Below are 18,831 nucleotides of genomic sequence, written 5' to 3' on the forward strand. Positions count from 1 at the left end.
TTCCAATAATGGCGAGAGCTAAATGGGAAAGAGATCTGGGCCCAATAGATAATGAGACTTGGGAGTCAGTGTTGGAATGGATCCCAAGACTGTCGCTGAGTGAACTGTATAGACTGTCACAGCTCTATGTGATACACAGAGTTTATAGGTCTCCGATGGTGCTATATAAGGCAGGATTGCGTAATGACTCTGAATGTCCGAGGTGTAGGTCTACGGATGCAGACATTTTCCATATGATGTTGACATGTCCGAGGTTGGCTGCCTTCTGGGTGGTAGTTTTGAGTCGTATGGAAGGTGCGTATGGATGCACGGTGCCAAGGGACCCAGTTGTCTGTTTGTTGGGATGCGTGGATGAGATTGGGGTGGATAAACACCTAAAGATAGCTATAGCTAGATTGTTGTACATGGCTAGGATGGTGATAGCTAGAAACTGGATTAGGGAAGAGCAGCCGTCAAGAGGAGAATTCCTCCAGTATGTGAAACAGGGCCTGACACTAGAAAAAGGGATTTATAAGAAGAAAGGGAAAACTGAAACGTTCAATAAAACGTGGTCTCCATGGATTGCTATGGGATAGTAATGTGAAGTGTGGCTTATACGAGTGGTTGAGGGATTAGATACTCTATTGTTTTAATGATGGTAGTAATTAACAAGATGAGCTGCTTTGTGGGGTGGGGGAGGAGGGCTTTGGGACCGAAGGGGGTTGTTTGAAGGGGGAGGGGGGGGGAAATACTCTGTATTGAAAATGTAAATGAAATATGTTAATTGCCTTGTTATTCTCAATAAAAATTTATTTGAGTTAAAAAAAAAAGAATATTAGGGATCAAACCGCATCAGGAAAACCAAGGAACACACCAGCCAGGTCATGGATAAAGTTGTAGAGAAGAATAGAGCAGGTTATAAAAAAAAATAGCCCAAGTTCTGAACATTCGACAAAGGACAATTAATCTCAACACCCAAAAATTGAAGCAGTATGGACTGCAAACTTACCAAGACATGGCTGTCAACCTAAACTGATATCCCAAGAAAGGAGAGCAGTAATTAGAGACACAACCAAGAGACCCATAGTCACCCTGAAAGAGCTGCAGAGATCCATATCTCAGGTGGTAGACTCTGTCCACAGGACACATATTGTGCTCCACAAACCTGGGCCTTATGGAAGACTGGAAAAAAGAAAGACAATTTTAAAAGAAAGCCATAAAAAGTCCCACTTGCATCTTGCAAAAAGCCATGTAGGGGAAACAGCTAGCATGTGGAAAAAGGTGCTCTGGTCAAGTGAGACAAAGGTAGAGCTTTTTTGGCCAAATGAAAAATGCTATGTTTGGGGGAAACCTAGCACTGCTCATCGCCCTGAAAACACCATCCCACCTTCACACATGGTGGTGGCAGGATCATGCTGTGAATTTGATTTCCTTCAGCAGGGATAGGAAAGCAAGTCTAGTTTGAGTAGATGGGAAGATAGATGGAGCAAAATACATGGCAATCCTGGAGGAAAATCTGTTAGAGGCTGCAAAAGACTTGAGACTGGGGCATAGGTTCAACCTCCAGTAGGACAACGAATTTAAACACTCTGCCTCAGCTACAATGGATAGTTAAGATCAAAATATATGTATGTGAGTGAATGTCTTAAGCACTGTCCAGACCTAAATCCTGCTGAGAATCTGTGATAAGACTTGAAAATTGAGTATTGATTCTGGGGGAGGGTGCTGAATATAAATGAACGCAACAATTTTCAGATTTATAATTTTAAAATAATTAGCAACCATGTATAATTTTCTTTACACTTTACAAATACTTGCTACTTAATGTTAATATCACCTACAATCTAATAAAATATTTAAGTTTTTGGGTGTAAAAATAGCTAAGGCGTAGAGAGGAACTTGCCTTGTCTATATCCTCAGGATAAATATGGGAATAGCTATGGAGGATACCCACTAAATTAAAACATAACCTTTAATAAATATAAATAAAAAACTCGGATCCTAACACAACACATATATAATGTTTATATGTGTGTTGTGTTAGGATCCAAGTTTTTTATTTATATTTATTAAAGGTTATATTTTAATTTAGTGGGTATCCTCCATAGCTATTCCCCTAAGTTTTTGGGTGTAACATGAAATATTGTGGAAACATTTATTGAGTATGAATACTATTTCAAGACAATGTATAAACATTCAACCTATTTTTAATGATTTACAGTTATATGAAAAAGTTTGGGCACCCCTATTAATCTTAAGCTTAATGTTTTATAAAAATAGTTTTTTTGGCAACAGCTATTTCAGTTTCATATATCTAATAACTGTTGGACACAGTAATGTTTCTGCCTTGAAATGACATTTATTGTACTAACAGAAAATGTGCAATCTGCATTCAAACAAAATTTGACAGGTGCATAAGTATGGGCACCTCACCAGAAAAGTGACATTAATATTTAGTAGATCCTCCTTTTGCAAAAATAACAGCCTCTAGTCGCTTTATGTAGCTGTTAAGGAGTTCATGGATCCTGGATGAAGGTATTTTTGACCATTCCTCTTTACAAAACAATTCCAGTTCAGTTAAGTTTGATGGTCGCCGAGCATGGACAGCCCTCTTCAAATGATCCCACAGATGTTCAATGATATTCAGGTCTGGGGACTGGGATGGCCATTCCAGAACAGTGTAATTGTTCCTCTGCATGAATGCCTTAGTAGATTTGGAGCGGTGTTTTGGATCATTGTCTTGCTGAAAGATCCATCCCCTGCGTAACTTCAACTTTGTCACTGATTCATGAACATTATTGTCAAGAATCTGCTGATACTGAGAGGAATCCATGCGTCCCTCAACTTTAACAAGATTCCCGGTGCCGGCATTGGCCACACAGCCCCAAAGCATGATGGAACCTCCACCAAATTTTACTGTGGGTAGCAAGTGTGTTTCTTGGAATGCTGTGTTTTTTGGCCGCCATGCATAACGCCTTTTTGTATGACTATACAACTCAATCTTGGTTTCATCAGTCAACAGAACCTTCTTCCAAAAATAAATTGGCTTCTCCAAATGTGCTTTTGCATACTTCAGCCGACTCTGTTTGTGGCATGCTTGCAGAAACGGCTTCTTTCGCATCACTCTCCCATACAGCTTCTCCTTGTGCAAAGTGCGTTGTATAGTTGACCGATGCACAGTGACACCATCCGCAGCAAGTTGATGCTGCAGCTCTCTGGAGGTGGTCTGAGGATTGTCCTTGACTGATCTCACCATTCTTCTTCTCTGCCTTTCTGATGTTTTTCTTGGCCTGCCACTTCTGGCCTTAGCAAGAACTGTACCTGTGTTCCTCCATTTCCTTACTATGTTCCTCACAGTGGAAATTGACAGGTTAAATCTCTGAGACAGCTTTTTGTATCCTTCCCCTGAACAACTATGTTGAATAATCTTTGTTTTCAGATCATTAGACAGTTGTTTTGAGGAGCCCATGATGCAGAGGAGATTCAAACAGGAGAACAACTTGCAAGTGGAGATAAGAGGAGAAATTATCCAGCTGAAGGCAGAGGAGGTTCACACTTTGTGAGACTTTATTAGACAACTGAAGTGATAAATCGTTCTTTAAAAAAGTCTTTACATAGAAAACACCTGGCACACCAGTAGGGAGGATCAACGCGTTTCAACTATGAAGTCTTACTCATGAGTAAGACTTCAGCTGGATAATTTCTCCTCTTATCTCCATTTGCTGTGGGCGCTCACTCCTATCCGTGCTGGGCGTTGGCAGGTCTGGGATTCCTTCTAAGACCGGTAAGCTGAATACATTTTTTTTCCAACAACTTGCAAGTGGCCACTTTAAAGGGAATCTATCACCTGAATTTGGAGGGAACAATCTTCAGCCATAGTGGCGGGGTTTTCGGGTGTTTGATTCACCCTTTCCTTACCCGCCGGCTGCATGCTGGCTGCAATATTAGATTGAAGTTCATTCTCTGTCCTCCGTAGTACAGGCCTGCAAAAGGCAATCTTGCCTTGTGCAGGCATGTACTATGGAGGACAGAGAATGAACTTCAATCCAATATTGCAGCCAGCATGCAGTCAGCGGGTAAGGAAAGGGTGAATCAAACACCTGAAAACCCCGCCCCTATGGCTGAAGATTGTTCCCTCCAAATTGAGGTGACAGAGTCCCTTTAAGTAGCTTTTCTCATGATTGCATACACCTGGCTATGAAGTTCAAAGCTCAATGAGGTTAGAAAACCAAAAAAAGTGCTTTAGTAAGTCAGTAAAAAAGTAGGTAGGAGTATTTAAAACAAGAAAATGATAATGGTGCCGATACTTATGCACCTGTCAAATTTTGTTTGAATGCAGATTGCACATTTTCTGTTAGTACAATAAACCTCATTTCAAGGCAGAAACATTACTGTGTCCAACAGTTATTAGATATATGAAACTGAAATAGCTGTTGCCAAAAAAAACAATTTTTATAAAACATTAAGCTCAAGATTAATAGGGGTGCCCAAACTTTTTCATATAACTGTAATACTAATTATTATGAGAAATGTAATTTCTGGGGTTAGATTCTTCTCTTCCTGTTGCTTTGGGAATGCAATTGTCTAAATATGTCTTCCATTAGGTCGCTGTCGCTTCTTTTAGGTCACATATACTATCAGTTATTGGTAGTTAAGGAACTTCCAACTTCCCACTTTTGCTGTGCAGAAAACTATCGTCAGAAAACCAACGTTTTATGAATAGGAATTGAAGATCTGTACGCCTTACACATGATTTTATATTTTAACTACTTTAGAACACAATACATGATTCTTCCGTAAACTTTGCATCCAGTATTTCTCATTTCTACTCCATGCCTCAACTGTATAAATGCTCAACTGAAGAATTTGTAGTGAAGCACAGCACTATCGGCCAAAGTATGTAACTACCTACATTTCTGCAACTGTTCCACCATTCATCCATTCAAAAATATTTCCAAGTTTGAGAGAAATTATCAAGTATATTGTACCATTTACTGTGACTGTAACCATCAAGCTGTTGTGCCTCTGTGTGAGAAAAATAAATAATTTTGCTTTATACCAAAAAGGAATGGTCTGTGATATTCCACCATAACACCCCCTTTCATATCATATTTTCTAAAGCTGGCAATGTATTTCTTATATCTCATGACAGGGATATAATGGATTGTTTGTGCAATAGACTCTCATCGATGCCCACAACACAATTTTTGAAAAATAATTGACAAAATATTTTCTCTAGCCAAATTGTATATGAAATTCTAAAAGGATGGATAAATTTCACCATAAAGTCTTGCACCAAGGCTCATGCACACAAATCTCTCAAATCTCTGAATTTTAAAAAACGCAGTACACCACAATTATCATTTTCCCGTAATCCTGTTGTCCCATAAATTAAAGAATGACAGGGGTTGTCTAAAACTACACAATCTCTGCCTCTGTATCACTCTCAAACCTCTCTCTTATGCATTGGTCACTGTCTATGACAACTACTCCAAAACATAACAGCCTTGGAGAATAGCCAGGGGTGAAGCCTCTGGTGCCTGAGACTATAGCTCTTAAAATATTAGTCAACAATTAGCCGATCGGTGTCGCACTTCTATATATGTAGCGCAGGGGTTATTGTTTCAAAGGGCAGTGGTCAGGGTTGTAAGGACAGAGAATAACCGTAACATCGAAGAAAGATTACAAGAGTTGTGCTCAGGTATATTGTCAGTAACAAACAAATAAAGTTGCACTCTGTAGTGATAAAGCATGTAAATATGAAATATGAATATCATTACTACTCTAGATAATAAGAAAAAGTGGAGATGCTTAGCACATAATTTGGCCAATTCATGCATGCCCAGCAGCCAACGACAAGGCGATCTGTTTGCTGGGAACCTACGTGTCTATTGTGAATAGCTTTCTTAGGTTAAAGCCTCAATTTATGGGTAAGTAGGATCCTGCTGTAATTAAAACCGCCACAGACTGGAGGTTGGAGTGCTCGGTCAGAGAGCTAATGTACAAATAACACAAAACTGACTGGCACTTCCAAATCAGAAAACTGGTGTGTACAGGTGCGAACCAGGAGTGGCCATCTCTATATATAACAAACAGATAAAGCTGCACTTTGTAGTGATAAAATCATGTAAATCTAAAATATATGAAATGTAAATAGCATTAGTGCTTTGGATAATAAGAAAAAATTGAGGGCCTGAGACTATACCCCTTGAAATCTTAGTCAACAATTAACCTTTCGGTGTCGCACTTCTATGTATGTAGTGAGGGGGTTATTGTTTTATAGGTCAGATACCATGGTTGTAGGGACAGAGAATAGCCGTAACGAGAAAGAAAGATTCCAAGACTTGTGCTCGGGTTTATTACCAGTAACTTGCTGATTGCCATATATCGTTTATTGCATTTCTACTTGCTGACCTGTAAATAGTTAATAAATAAGTTGTTTCACTCTACCACCGAGTCTGCATTCTCTGTGTCCTTGTGCAAGTTCTGCTTAATCAGAGCCAGCTGAAGAGCACCGCTCCAGGAAAAGTTCTTACACAATTTGGGAATGATCCAATGGAACCTAACAGTATCAACATATTAGCACATACAAGGCAACGAGGCTGAGCACCAAGGCAATTCCAAAGTCATGGTTGACCAGCAGAATGCCTTGGCCATCTTGGTTGGTGGTATTATTTTTCTGGTTGTCTTATCTTAGAGTAAATCCAGACAGGAAAAAAATAGCAGCACCACACAAGTCTTCCAATAAAAAACCCTTGTCCTTTATTTCAACAACGTGCTGTGGACATGGTTACAGAGGGCAGGATAGTTGCAAGATGAACTGGTTAGGTTAATGGACTATGGCCGTTTCACGTGGTATACGCTTCAACGGGTCCAGATCATCAGATTGTTGAAATAAAGGACAAGGGTTTTTTAATTGGAAGACTTGTGTGGTGCTGCTATTTTCTTCCTGTCTGGATTTCCACTCAAGTTTTTTCAAGCAAGCATGGCTTATTCCAGTGGATTACCGTTTGGTGGGGTTGTTGACTCAGCTCATCTTACTGGACTAGCTCAAACAGTGAGTACTCACCTGTTTCTTAGTGCCATTCAGCTTTTTTCTTGTTTTTTTATCTTAGTGAAAACCTTTATGGAAGAGAGGAAGGATGCCACTTGGAACTCTCTAATTGCCAATTTTTGGACAACTTTCTCCTGATCCGTGATGACACAAGACCTATTGCACCAACCCCATTTAACTCTGCTGGGAAATAAGACACGTGACAACTGCTGTGGTGTCAAAAAATTGGCTGAGGTGCCTTTATTAAGAGATTACCTGAAAATATTAGTATGAGTTTGAATTCATAAATCCATAAATAGAATAAATAATAATTAAATAATCAATGTAATAAAATACCAGAACCAATCCGCCCAGATTACTGGGCGATTTTAGCTGTAAACAGCAACAAACCAGAAACTCATCCACCTTGGATAGGAGACTTATTCTCACTAATAAAGGACCTCCACAGTATACAATAGCAAAGTCCATAAAAGTCTAGGAGGGCGGGCAGGAACTTAACGAATTCTTCAGCTGCTCAGCAGTCTTGACAGGTATGTAGATCTATTTATCGTTTACATTTTGGCGCCCTTTCTCTGGCCCAATCATACCAGACCTGTTCATGAGGAAAGATAACAAAAACCCATCAAACAACACAAACTCATTTAAGCTGTAGCTGAGCCCTCAGTCAGATTAACCCTTGATAAACTGAACTCTGATTAATACACTGCCAGGTCTGTGACATCCACAAGCTTATGCAGCTGTGTGGTTTTCCATTATGAGGGATTGATGCCATATTTGACATAGGTACGTTTCTTACCATTGTCAATTTCCTCTTTGTAGAGTTGCAATGTGATAATCGCCATATAACACCATAACATACAGGTCCAGGTTCAAAATAAATGCTGCCCTAGGCACAAACTTATTATGCCACCAATTATTCATGTATCAATTTGTAGCCATTGTAAATGGATCTATTGTGGATGAATTCATGGTAGACCAAATAATACCCCTATACCAAGAATATTACTTCTAATCCGTCTGGTTTAGTGCTGCACTTTGTCTGCTCCCAGATTTCAACATCACCATCCATCTCTTCATAAAAAGCTCTTCCGGTACGGAACTACCTATATAAATGGGATCACCTCTGGTTCACAGTGAATTTGCATCTTAATACACTGTAACTGATGAAGGTCTGAAGTCAAGACCGAAACGTTTCTCTACTACAGTGAATTCTATTAAATCCCGTTTGATCATTTAAGATGAGTGCTGGGTTTTTCTAATGTATATTCATGGTGTGGGAACCTACCCAGGCACCCTCATATATAGTTGTGCGCACGGTACATTGTATTTTTATCTATGGACAGCGGTCACTGGACCTTCTCCAGGTGGAAAATCCACAAATAATTCTGAAGGCTTCTTCATGCTCTCCACCTGCTAAAAGTCACATCTCTAGAGAGAGGGTGAAGGGTGCAGTAAGCGCCTGTTCACATGGAAATCGATAGGAGAACTGAGTAGTTAGTGCAACCCGGACTATAGGAAAGAGAAACTTTTAGACCCCACTTTACATCAACAGTACCCGATGATGTTGCAATGGTGTTGAGAGTGGTGGATTACTGCTGATGTTGAAACACCATCATCCCCCAGTTATCCATATTGCCCCAAGCTTAGCAGTCCTGGGAACAAGATTTGTCTACACTGCGGGCATGCGACCTGTTCTCCATAGGACACAAAGCTGCTTTACAAGGCAATATAAGTTGTAGTCTTCCATTTGAGGTTTAATATGGGAGACTTCCAAACATATACCTCCATGAAAAGCTCACAAATTGATGTGAACAGGGAATTAATACTGTATGGTGCTGCTTATCATCAGATACAGTATTTTATATTTATTTATACATCATACAGTGACAAATCAAGGTATCACAAATGGCACCAACCAACATTAGCTCAGCTTTGGACCATAAACAAACTACAGACACATAATGACAAAATAATATAATCATATTAAAACTGCTTAAAGGAAAACTTACAAAGACTAATATTACAAACATACATTTATTTATACAGAGAATAGGTCTCACTCAATTCTTTCAGTTGTTCCCTTTTCTTCTCCATTTATCTCAGACCAACATGATGACTTTTTCAGACCAAGCAGAAAGATAGGAAAAGACACATCTGTATGCCATTTTGCCGCCAACACTCCCGACTAAACCGTAATATATGAAGCTATAATTTTAACTGCAATCCACAAAAATGCGTCACCCTGGAACTAGACACAAAAGTTTGTGCACTTTACAATTTTAACAATTTACGAACATGAGACAACTATGCACAATGCTAAAAAGTGAAATTGTGAAAAAGAAAGGCGATCCTCTAAGAAGATCTCTGGTACTAAATGAATTGGGAGATGCTTTTACTAATCGGGGCACTGTACCAGTTTGTGATGATTTATTCCACAGTAAAGGTAAGTTTATAATAAACAAAAATATATTTGCTGGCAATAGTGGATATATTGTAGGTTGCTAGAAGGTGCGTAGGATGCAGTGAAACAGAGGAGGCAGAACAAGGGTTAGACAGGTATATTTTATCAAAACTATAGGGGTAGCAGTGTCCCTCCGCACAGGGAGTATATGGGTGAAAGCAGAGGGGTAAAATATAGATTCATGAGTGCAGGGAAGAACAATAAGGGGGAAGCAACGGTTCAACTTATCAGTCTTAGGGTCTTGGAAGAAGGTGGCTGGAAGATCCCTCGGTGGTACCGCAGGCGGCACAAGAAGTCTCCAATCCGGTCTCGTAGGTAGGAAATACATTGTCTATGTACGGTGATGAATCCTCTGGGTTCTTCGCCACGTGGTCCCCAGAGAGGGGTCATTTAACATTTCTACCTTTGGAACCTTTGGAGCTCAAAATTTCGGGGCTTCTAGGGTTAAGGATTGGTGCCTCTTAATAATAAACCTTGGAGTCAACTAAGATAATTTTTTCTCATGACCCTCAAAGATTTTGGAATGAAAATAGGGAAGAATTGAGAAGAACCTCTACAAGAAGAGGCAAATCACCTTGTGAATCATTTCAAAACATTAAATAGTAGGTTTGTTGAATGTGATTAAAAATATTAATATTAAAGATGTAACAGATTGAAACCGAGTGTAAAGTTCATAACTTTGGAGAAGAATTGCAAGAAGGCACCATGGGCTGACACAAAAAATTCTTATGCCTTCATACTATGGACATTTTTTTACCATATGCATTAGTTTTTAGTGAATTGACAATCTTCTTTTAGATGTATTGTTGTTCGTCATGCAAAATCATCATTTCTACTATAATTGTAAACTTAGCCTTTGGAACACACTATAGATATGATAACAAGAAGAGGCAGAGATCCATCTGGGGACAGGTAGGAGTTGGATTTTGTACCTATCAATGCATCAAAAGGAGTCTCTAAATTTGGAGAACCCGACATGTCCATGGATTATGTGGATGGCTGTCACGCTTCCTAGAGTGGACCCTCTGGGTCGTGATACAAAACCTCCCCTGAATGAGCTGACCTACTGAAACCAACCCCTATACAGGGATCATCAGGGGCAGGCCCAGGGGGCTCAAAATGCCACAATGGCTGGTAACTAGAGGACGGCTGGTAGGAGACGGAGGAAGCAATGAAGGACGGAGGACACTGAGGAGCCAGGAAGAACCAGAAACACACTGGGATGCAGAAACCAGAGGCGGGAGGTTGAGATGAAGAAACGGGTACCGAAGACCAGTGACTGAGGAGACAGGACTGATCCAAGGACCTCTAGGGACCCAGACAATGACAGGCACTAAAAAATAGGGAAAGCGCAACTGGATAAGGACTGGGCAGAGTGCGCACTGGAAGCACACAGGGATCAGGACTAGGGTTGAGCGACCTTTACTTTTATAGGATCGCGTCGGGTTTCACGAAACCCGACTTTTTCAAAAGTCGGGTCGAGTGAAATCGGCCGATCCTATAAAAAAGTCGGGGTCGGGGTCGGCCGAAACCTGAAACCCAATGCAGTGCATTGGGTTTCCATGGTTCCCAGGGTCTGAAGGAGCGGAAACTCTCCTTCAGGCCCTGTGATCCATATTTTAGTGTAAAATAAAGAATTAAAATAAAAAATATCGCAATACCCTCTGACGCGCCCTGCTACTAACCGGGAACCTTCCTTCCTTAGAATCAGCCTTCCAGGACCTTGCGGTGACGTCGCGGTGACGTCGCGGCTTGTGATTGGCCGCGCGGCCGCCCATGTGACCACTCGCGCGACCAATCACAAGCCGCGACGTCACCGAAGGTCCTGGAAGGGCTGATTCTTAGGAAGGAAGGCTGCCGGAAAGAAGCAGGGCGCGTCCGAGGGTGAGTATATTCCTATTAGGTATATACTCACCCTCGGACGCGCCCTGCTTCTTTCCGGCAGCCTTCCTTCCTAAGAATCAGCCCTTCCAGGACCTTCGGTGACGTCGCGGCTTGTGATTGGTCGCGCGAGCGGTCACATGGGCGGCCGCGCGGCCAATCACAAGCCGCGACGTCACCGCAAGGTCCTGGAAGGCTGATTCTAAGGAAGGAAGGTTCCCGGTTAGTAGCAGGGCGCGTCAGAGGGTATTGCGATATTTTTTATTTTAATTCTTTATTTTACACTTAAATCTGAATCCCAATACCAATTCCCGATATAAACATATCGGGAATCGGTATCAGAATTCCGATTCTAGATTCAAAAGATCGCCGACTTCATGGCCGACCCCACACAGGGGTTGGGTCGGGTTTCATGAAACCCGACCTTGCCAAAAGTCGGCGACTTTTGAAAATTTTCGACCCGTTTCGCTCAACCTTAATCAGGACTGAGCAGAGCACGCAGTGGGAAGCACACTGGGATCAAGACTAAGCAGAGAGCTCACTGGGACCTGAGTTAAAAGAAAACACCTAACCGAGCACCAGGACAGGCAGTAGAGCAGGCACTAAAGTTATAATCAGGCGCCTTCTCTAGCAGGAAGCAGCCTGATATACCCAGCACATACCGCCAAGCCAGGAGGATACTTCTGAGTCAGGACCTCCTGGCTGCATGAAGGGCAGGAAGAGCGTGTGCACACGACCTAAGCTGCCCAGCGTGCATACGCGGGCAGCAGAATCCCCGGAGAGGCCACACAGCAGGAAGTGCCAGAGAGACATGCAGGAAGCCCCGCTCAGCGACACGCCGGGAAGAGCAAGGAGGATGGTGAGCATCTCTGGTGGGAGGAGTGAGGTGAGTATCGCAGGCGGCGGCGCTTGTAATAATGGCCCAATGATTGATGTAACAACAGTGTTTTATGCTTTATTACCATCTCTTGATTTTGCTTTTACATATCGTTGACCAAAAATGTTCCTATACTGAGCTCATCACCTCTGCCAGATGATGCCACTATGTCCCTAGTTTCAGAATTGAGGTATGGGCAGTGCTTGGTTTGATTGCGGGCTGCAAATATGATTGACAGGACACTGTAGGATAGTTAGTATATTAATGGGATCAATAAGTGAACAAAGGCAGGTTCAATGACCAATGAGCTCTCAGGATGCCCTATTTAAACCTACAGTTTTATGTCACCAGTGTGTTTTCCAGTATTGTGTTTCTAAACTACCCTGTTGCTGTGATATTGGTTTGATCTTCTGTGATTCTGACCCGGCTCTGGTCCTGGAAATATATATAACTAACCCCTGGATGCCATTTTGGATTGCCCCTTTGATTGTGTTTGACCTTCTCTTTGCCTATTTTTACTGCCTTACTTCCATTTCTCAGACTAAGTTTCTTTTGGATCCTATTTTGTCCTTCCAGTCTCTGAATCTCACCTGGTTTGTTTAGCATTTCCTGAAATTCGCTTTACCAGCAAGCACCTACTTTGTTAAACCCATCCCAGGGGTCCTTGAGGAAAAGACTAGATCCCTGTGTTCACCAAAGCCCCGGGGGGGGGGGGGGGAGTCCTGTGTCCTGCAGAACAGAATGGCTTGTGCAATGCCTGTCCATGAAAGCCCACTCATTGTACAGTACATAGAATGCTAGTCAAACTTTAGTGTATAAACAGCCTAAGTTCTCTTGGGTTCTTCGTATTTCATCTGCATTTAATCATGTTACTTTCTTCCTATCAGCTGTATGATATTTTTAGATGATAATTAGAGGCATAGAAAAATGTAGAAAGAGCACAGAATTACATAGTTATCAAGGCCAAAAAAAGACATTTGTCCATCCAGCGCAGGCTATATTCTTTCAAAATAAATCCCCAGATCTACGTCCTTCTACAGAACCTAATAATTGTATGATACAATATTGTTCTGCTCCAGGAAGACATCCAGGCCTCTCTTGAACCCCTCGACTGAGTTCGCCATCACCACCTCCTCAGGCAAGCAATTCCAGATTCTCACTGCCCTACCAGTAAAGAATCCTCTTCTATGTTGGTGGAAAAACCTTCTCTCCTCCAGACGCAGGGAATGCCCCCTTGTGACCATCACATTCCTTAGTATAAACAGATCTTCGGAGAGATATTTGTATTGCCCCTTATATACTTACTAGATGGTGGCCCGATTCTAACGCATCGGGTATTCTAGAATATGTATGTCCACGTAGTATATTGCCCAACCATGTAGTATATTGCCCAGCCACGTAGTATATTGCCCAGCCACGTAGTTCACGTAGTATATTGCCCAGTCACGTAGTATATTGCCCAGCCACATAGTATATTGCCCAGCCACAGAGTATATTGCCCAGCCACAGAGTATATTGCCCAGCTTGCCCAGTCAGATAGTATATTGCACAGAGCCACGTAGTATACAGCACAGAGCCACATAGTATACAGCACAGAGCCATGTAGTATACAGCACAGAGCCACGTAGTATACAGCACAGAGCCACGTAGTATACAGCACAGAGCCACGTAGTATATTGCCCAGCCACGTAGTATACAGCACAGAGCCACATAGTATACAGCACAGAGCCACGTAGTATATTGCCCAGCCACGTAGTATACAGCACAGAGCCACATAGTATATTGCTCAGTCACGTAGTATATTGCCCAGCGATGTAGTATACAGCACAGAGCCATGTATTATACTGCCAGTCACATAGTATATTGGCCATATTTAAGTAAATAGGGCAGCACACTGCAGCGCCAAAACATGCAAACTTGAAAACACAAAATTTGAACTGCATTACTGCACTGAAAATATGAAAAATGAGAGCTTTTAGCGCATAAAAATGGCCAATTTTATGTGTACCTCGTAGCCACGATAAGGCATCTCTCTTATACGAGGCCCTACGCTTGACCTACCTCTCTGAGAATAAACGTCTCCATCTGAATGGGTACATGTGAAACCTCTCCTTGGACTCAAATTCTCTCTCACTGTGGAGGGGTATTGGACCTATTGTAATTAAAACACCTGAAGCTAGGAGGCGGGGAGTGCACGATCAGAAGGCTAGAGAATACATTTCAAAAAACCTGATCTGCACTGTGTCTATGTTTGGATGTGCAGATCAGGTTTTTTGAAATGTATTCTCTAGCCTTCTGGTCGTGCACTCCCCAAGGAGAGGTTTCACATGTACCCATTCAGATGGAGACGTTTATTCTCAGAGAGGTAGGTCAAGCGTAGGGCCTCGTATAAGAGAGATGCCTTATCGTGGCTACGAGGTACACATAAAATTGGCCATTTTTATGCGCTAAAAGCTCTCATTTTTCATATTTTCAGTGCAGTAATGCAGTTCAAATTTTGTGTTTTCAAGTTTGCATGTTTTGGCGCTGCAGTGTGCTGCCTTATTTACTTAAATATATACGAGTTGGCGACTCTGGGTTCAGCACCTGTTCACACTGTGTCTATGTTTGGATGTGCAGATCAGGTTTTTTGAATAGTATATTGGCCAGTCACGTAGTATACAGCACAGTCACGTAGTATGCACAATATCCCTGTTTAAAAAAAAGAATTAAAATAAAAAAGTTACATACTCACCTCCTGGAGCCTCCGGATCTAAGCGGCCGGCTCCCGATGCCGCGCGCTCCGGTCTGAAGAGTGCATTGCGGTCTCGCGAGATGATGACGTAGCGGTTGCGCGAGACCGTACGTCATCATCTCGCGAGACCGCAATGCATGCAGCGGTCACCAGGGCGTCGTGCAGAGCAGAAAAGGCCGGTTCCTGATCCTGGGGGGCCACCGGAGGGTGAGTGTGTAACTATTTTTTATTTATTTTTTTTTTTTAACATTAGATATTTTTACTATTCATGCTGCATAGGCAGCATGAATAGTAAAAAGGGGGTCATACAGGGTTAATAGCAGCGTTAACCGAGGTGCGTTACACCGCGGTCAACGCTGCCATTAACCCTGTGTGAGCGCTGACCGGAGGGGAGTATGCGGGCGCCAGGCACTGACTGCGGGGAGGAAGGAGCCGCCATTTTCTTCCGGACTGTGGCCGTCGCTGATTGGTCGCGGCAGCTATGAAAGGCAGCTGCCGAGATCAATCAGCGAATGAATAACCGTGACAGACAGACAGAAGGACAGATGGAAGTGACCCTTAGACAATTATATAGTAGATACATGGGTAATAGAGCACCCCTCAGTCGTATTTTTTCTAGACCTCTAGACTAAATAATCCTAATTTTGCTAATCTCTCTGGTATTGTACTTCCCCATCCCCTTTATTAATTTTGTTGCCCTCCTTTGTACTTGCTCTAGTTCCATTATATCCTTCCTGAGCACTGGTGCCCAAAACTGTACTCCATGTGCGGTTTAACCAGGGATTTGTACAGAGGCAGTATAATGTTCTCATCATGTGTATCCAGACCTCTTTTAATGCACCCCATGATCCTGTTTGCCTTGGTAGCCGCTGCCTGACACTGGCTGCTCCAGGTAAGTTTATCATTAACTAGGATCCCCAAGTCCTTCTTCATGTCAGATTTACCCAGTGGTTTCCCGTTCAGCGTGTAATGGTGATTTTGATTCCTTCTTCCCATGTGTATGCAGTAACCTTTCATTTACATCATTGTTAAACCGCATCTGCCACCTTTCGGCTCAAGTTTCCAAGTTATCCAGATCTATCTGTAGCAAAATACTATCTTCTCTTGTATTGACTGCTTTACATAGTTTGATTCACTTTTAGAGCCCTTTTTGAATATTGGTATCATATTTGCTATGCACCAGTCCTGTGGAACAGACCCCTTGGTATAGAGTCCCTAAATATAAGAAATAATGGTTTATCTATTACATTACTTAGTTCTCTTAGTACTCATGGGTGTATGCCATCCGGACGTGGATATTTATCTATTTTAATCTTATTTAGCCGGTTTCGCACCTCTTCTTGGGTTAGATTGGTGACCCTTGATATTGGGTTTTCTTTGTCTCTCAGCATTTCACCTAGCATTTCATTTTCCACCGTGAATACTGTGGAGAAGAAAGTGTTTAAAATAGCTTTTTCCTTGTCATCTACAACCATTCTTTCCTCACATTTTTTTAAGGGGCCTACACTTTCACTTATGATTCTTTTACTATTGATACAGTTGAAGAACGGTTTGGGAATAGACGCATCTACATGCAGCAGTTTCTTATTGTGACTGCTGCTTACCTTTCACAACCCCATCCCTGAGTTAAATGCTGCGTAATATTTGCAGAGATAAGTAATGCACCAGACAATCTTAGGAAACAGATATAATCTGGTTTGATTTTACTTATTGCAGGACAGGATGTTTAATAGACGGAAAGTAAATAAAAAGACTGCTTGCATGTGGAGCGCCCCCAGAGACACAGGGCCGCGGGTTACTCGGTACCGGTCCTCTCTGTCTTGGTACTGGGGTTGTCACGGTGGCTGGACCCGATCCGTGACCCTGCTAAGGGGCGTCCAATTAAAGGGGTGATGGTAGTTTGACAAGGGTTTGTGACGCCACCTCTGGTCTTCAGTCAAGGTGACCGACGCTGCTTAGGGGTCTGCTGGGGTGATGGAATCTCTGTTTGCAGTATCTCGCTTTCTGGCAGGGCCTTGCTTTCTGGCTTCGGATCGCTGGAACTTCTTTCTTGCTCTGGACCAGACGAGGCTGCCGACAGACGTCTGGTGAGGCCCCCGATGACGGTCTCCTTCCACCCGGCCTCAGTGCTCAGCTGCGTCCGCTGGAGTTGATCACTGAGCTTGTCCACTCCGGCCTGCAGGAAGGTGGGGCCAACAGGTGACGCCTGGCCGCGGTATCTCTCTGGGTAGCTGGGGAAGTCCTCGGCTCCGACCCCACGCTCCGATCCTGGGCGGCTGGCCATGGCGTCTCCCACGTGGCTCACTTCTTCTCCCTCCTTGTCCTTTTCCCGCTCTCTCCTTCGTGGGCGGTTTTGCTTCTTTGGTCTCCACCCCCATTGAGGATCAGGAGGCGGATCTCGGCTGCTGACGGACATGTCCTCAACGTACAGAAATATTTAGACTGGGCGGCCATTACTTCTCAGTCCGTTCACGCCCACAACTCCACACCCTTCTTCTTCTCCTGCGCTCCTCGTGGCGCGGCAATGGCGGCGGTTTTGGCGGGAATCTTGGCGGCAACTAGCAATACACAGTCTTTGCAATAAATCACAGTTTAAGCACAATTCAATCACAGTTCCAAGGCACACATGACCTGATTCTTCAGGCTTAAGTACGATCCTGTTCGTGACGCCAAGTTGGAGCACCCCCAGACACAGGGCAGCGGGTTACTCGGTACCAGTCTTCTATGTCTCGGCGCTGGGGTTGTCACGGTGGCTGGACCCGGTCCGTGACCCTGCTAAGGGGCGTCCAATTAAAGGGGTGATGGTAGTTTGTCAAGGGTTCGTGACGCCACCTATGGTCTTCGGTCAGGGTGACCGACGCTGCTTAGGGGTCCGCTGGGGTGATGGAATGGCAGCTAGATGGTATACCTTCGCACAGGTGAAGTACATCCCCAGGGCTTCCCAGTAGTGTAGGTGGTGATGATGTGAGGCGCAGTTGATAACGAGGACACAAGGTTGCAGTCTCTTTACCTTTTACTGAAGGCTTCAGGATCCGCAATCCAGAGCACTGCTAACAGGGCTGGCTGAGTCCGGCCGGTCCGAAGGCACATCCAGAGCTCCCTTTGCAGGTGGAAATCAGTGCCTACCAACTAGCGCCTGTGTGTTGTAGTTCTTCCCTGCTGAGCATTTGGGATAGTCCTCACAACTTTCGTATCTGTTCTTTCTCTTTCTCTCCGTCCCCCAAGGTATTGTCTGGATAGGATGCACCCATTTAACGGGAAGGCTCTGAGCTATTCTGGGACCCTAGAGATGCCCCTCTCCAACTTTGCCCCCTATGTCTGCTTAGGTGATGTAAGGTAGAAAGCCAACCTAAAATCAACTGTCCTGCCGCTGTTTGAAGTAATGTTTGGAGTCTGTTACTTCCTCGGCATTCCGGCCACCGGCTACGAGCCTCAGCAGGATGTTGCCGATCATGGGGCACGACTCCAACTGGATATCTCCTTGTGCTGCGATTTAGTTTCTCACTTCTCCACAATATCCTTCGCTTCGTGTCCTTCCTTAGGATGCCGCCTCAAGGTAGTGCAGGCACGGCTCCGTACGTTCTGTCCTTTCTGCTAGGTACCTGCCTGGAACCCACCCCTGACAGGTCCTCCCTGGAGCTCTCCCAGGCTGTGTTCTCTCTAACTTCCTATCCAACCCCCAGTTTTACCAAAGTGTGAGGAGTGGCCTAATACATAGTGCCTTTTGCTCCCCCTGGTGGCCGGAGTGTGAAGTGTAATGTGTGACTGTGATACCTGGTCAGGTGAACTCCTTTAGTGCAATCAGACATAACATCACTCCCCTTAGTGGCAGAGCGACATTACTG

This window comes from Ranitomeya imitator, chromosome 2, assembly GCF_032444005.1.
Source record: "Ranitomeya imitator isolate aRanImi1 chromosome 2, aRanImi1.pri, whole genome shotgun sequence".
Taxonomy (NCBI): Eukaryota; Metazoa; Chordata; class Amphibia; order Anura; family Dendrobatidae; genus Ranitomeya; species Ranitomeya imitator.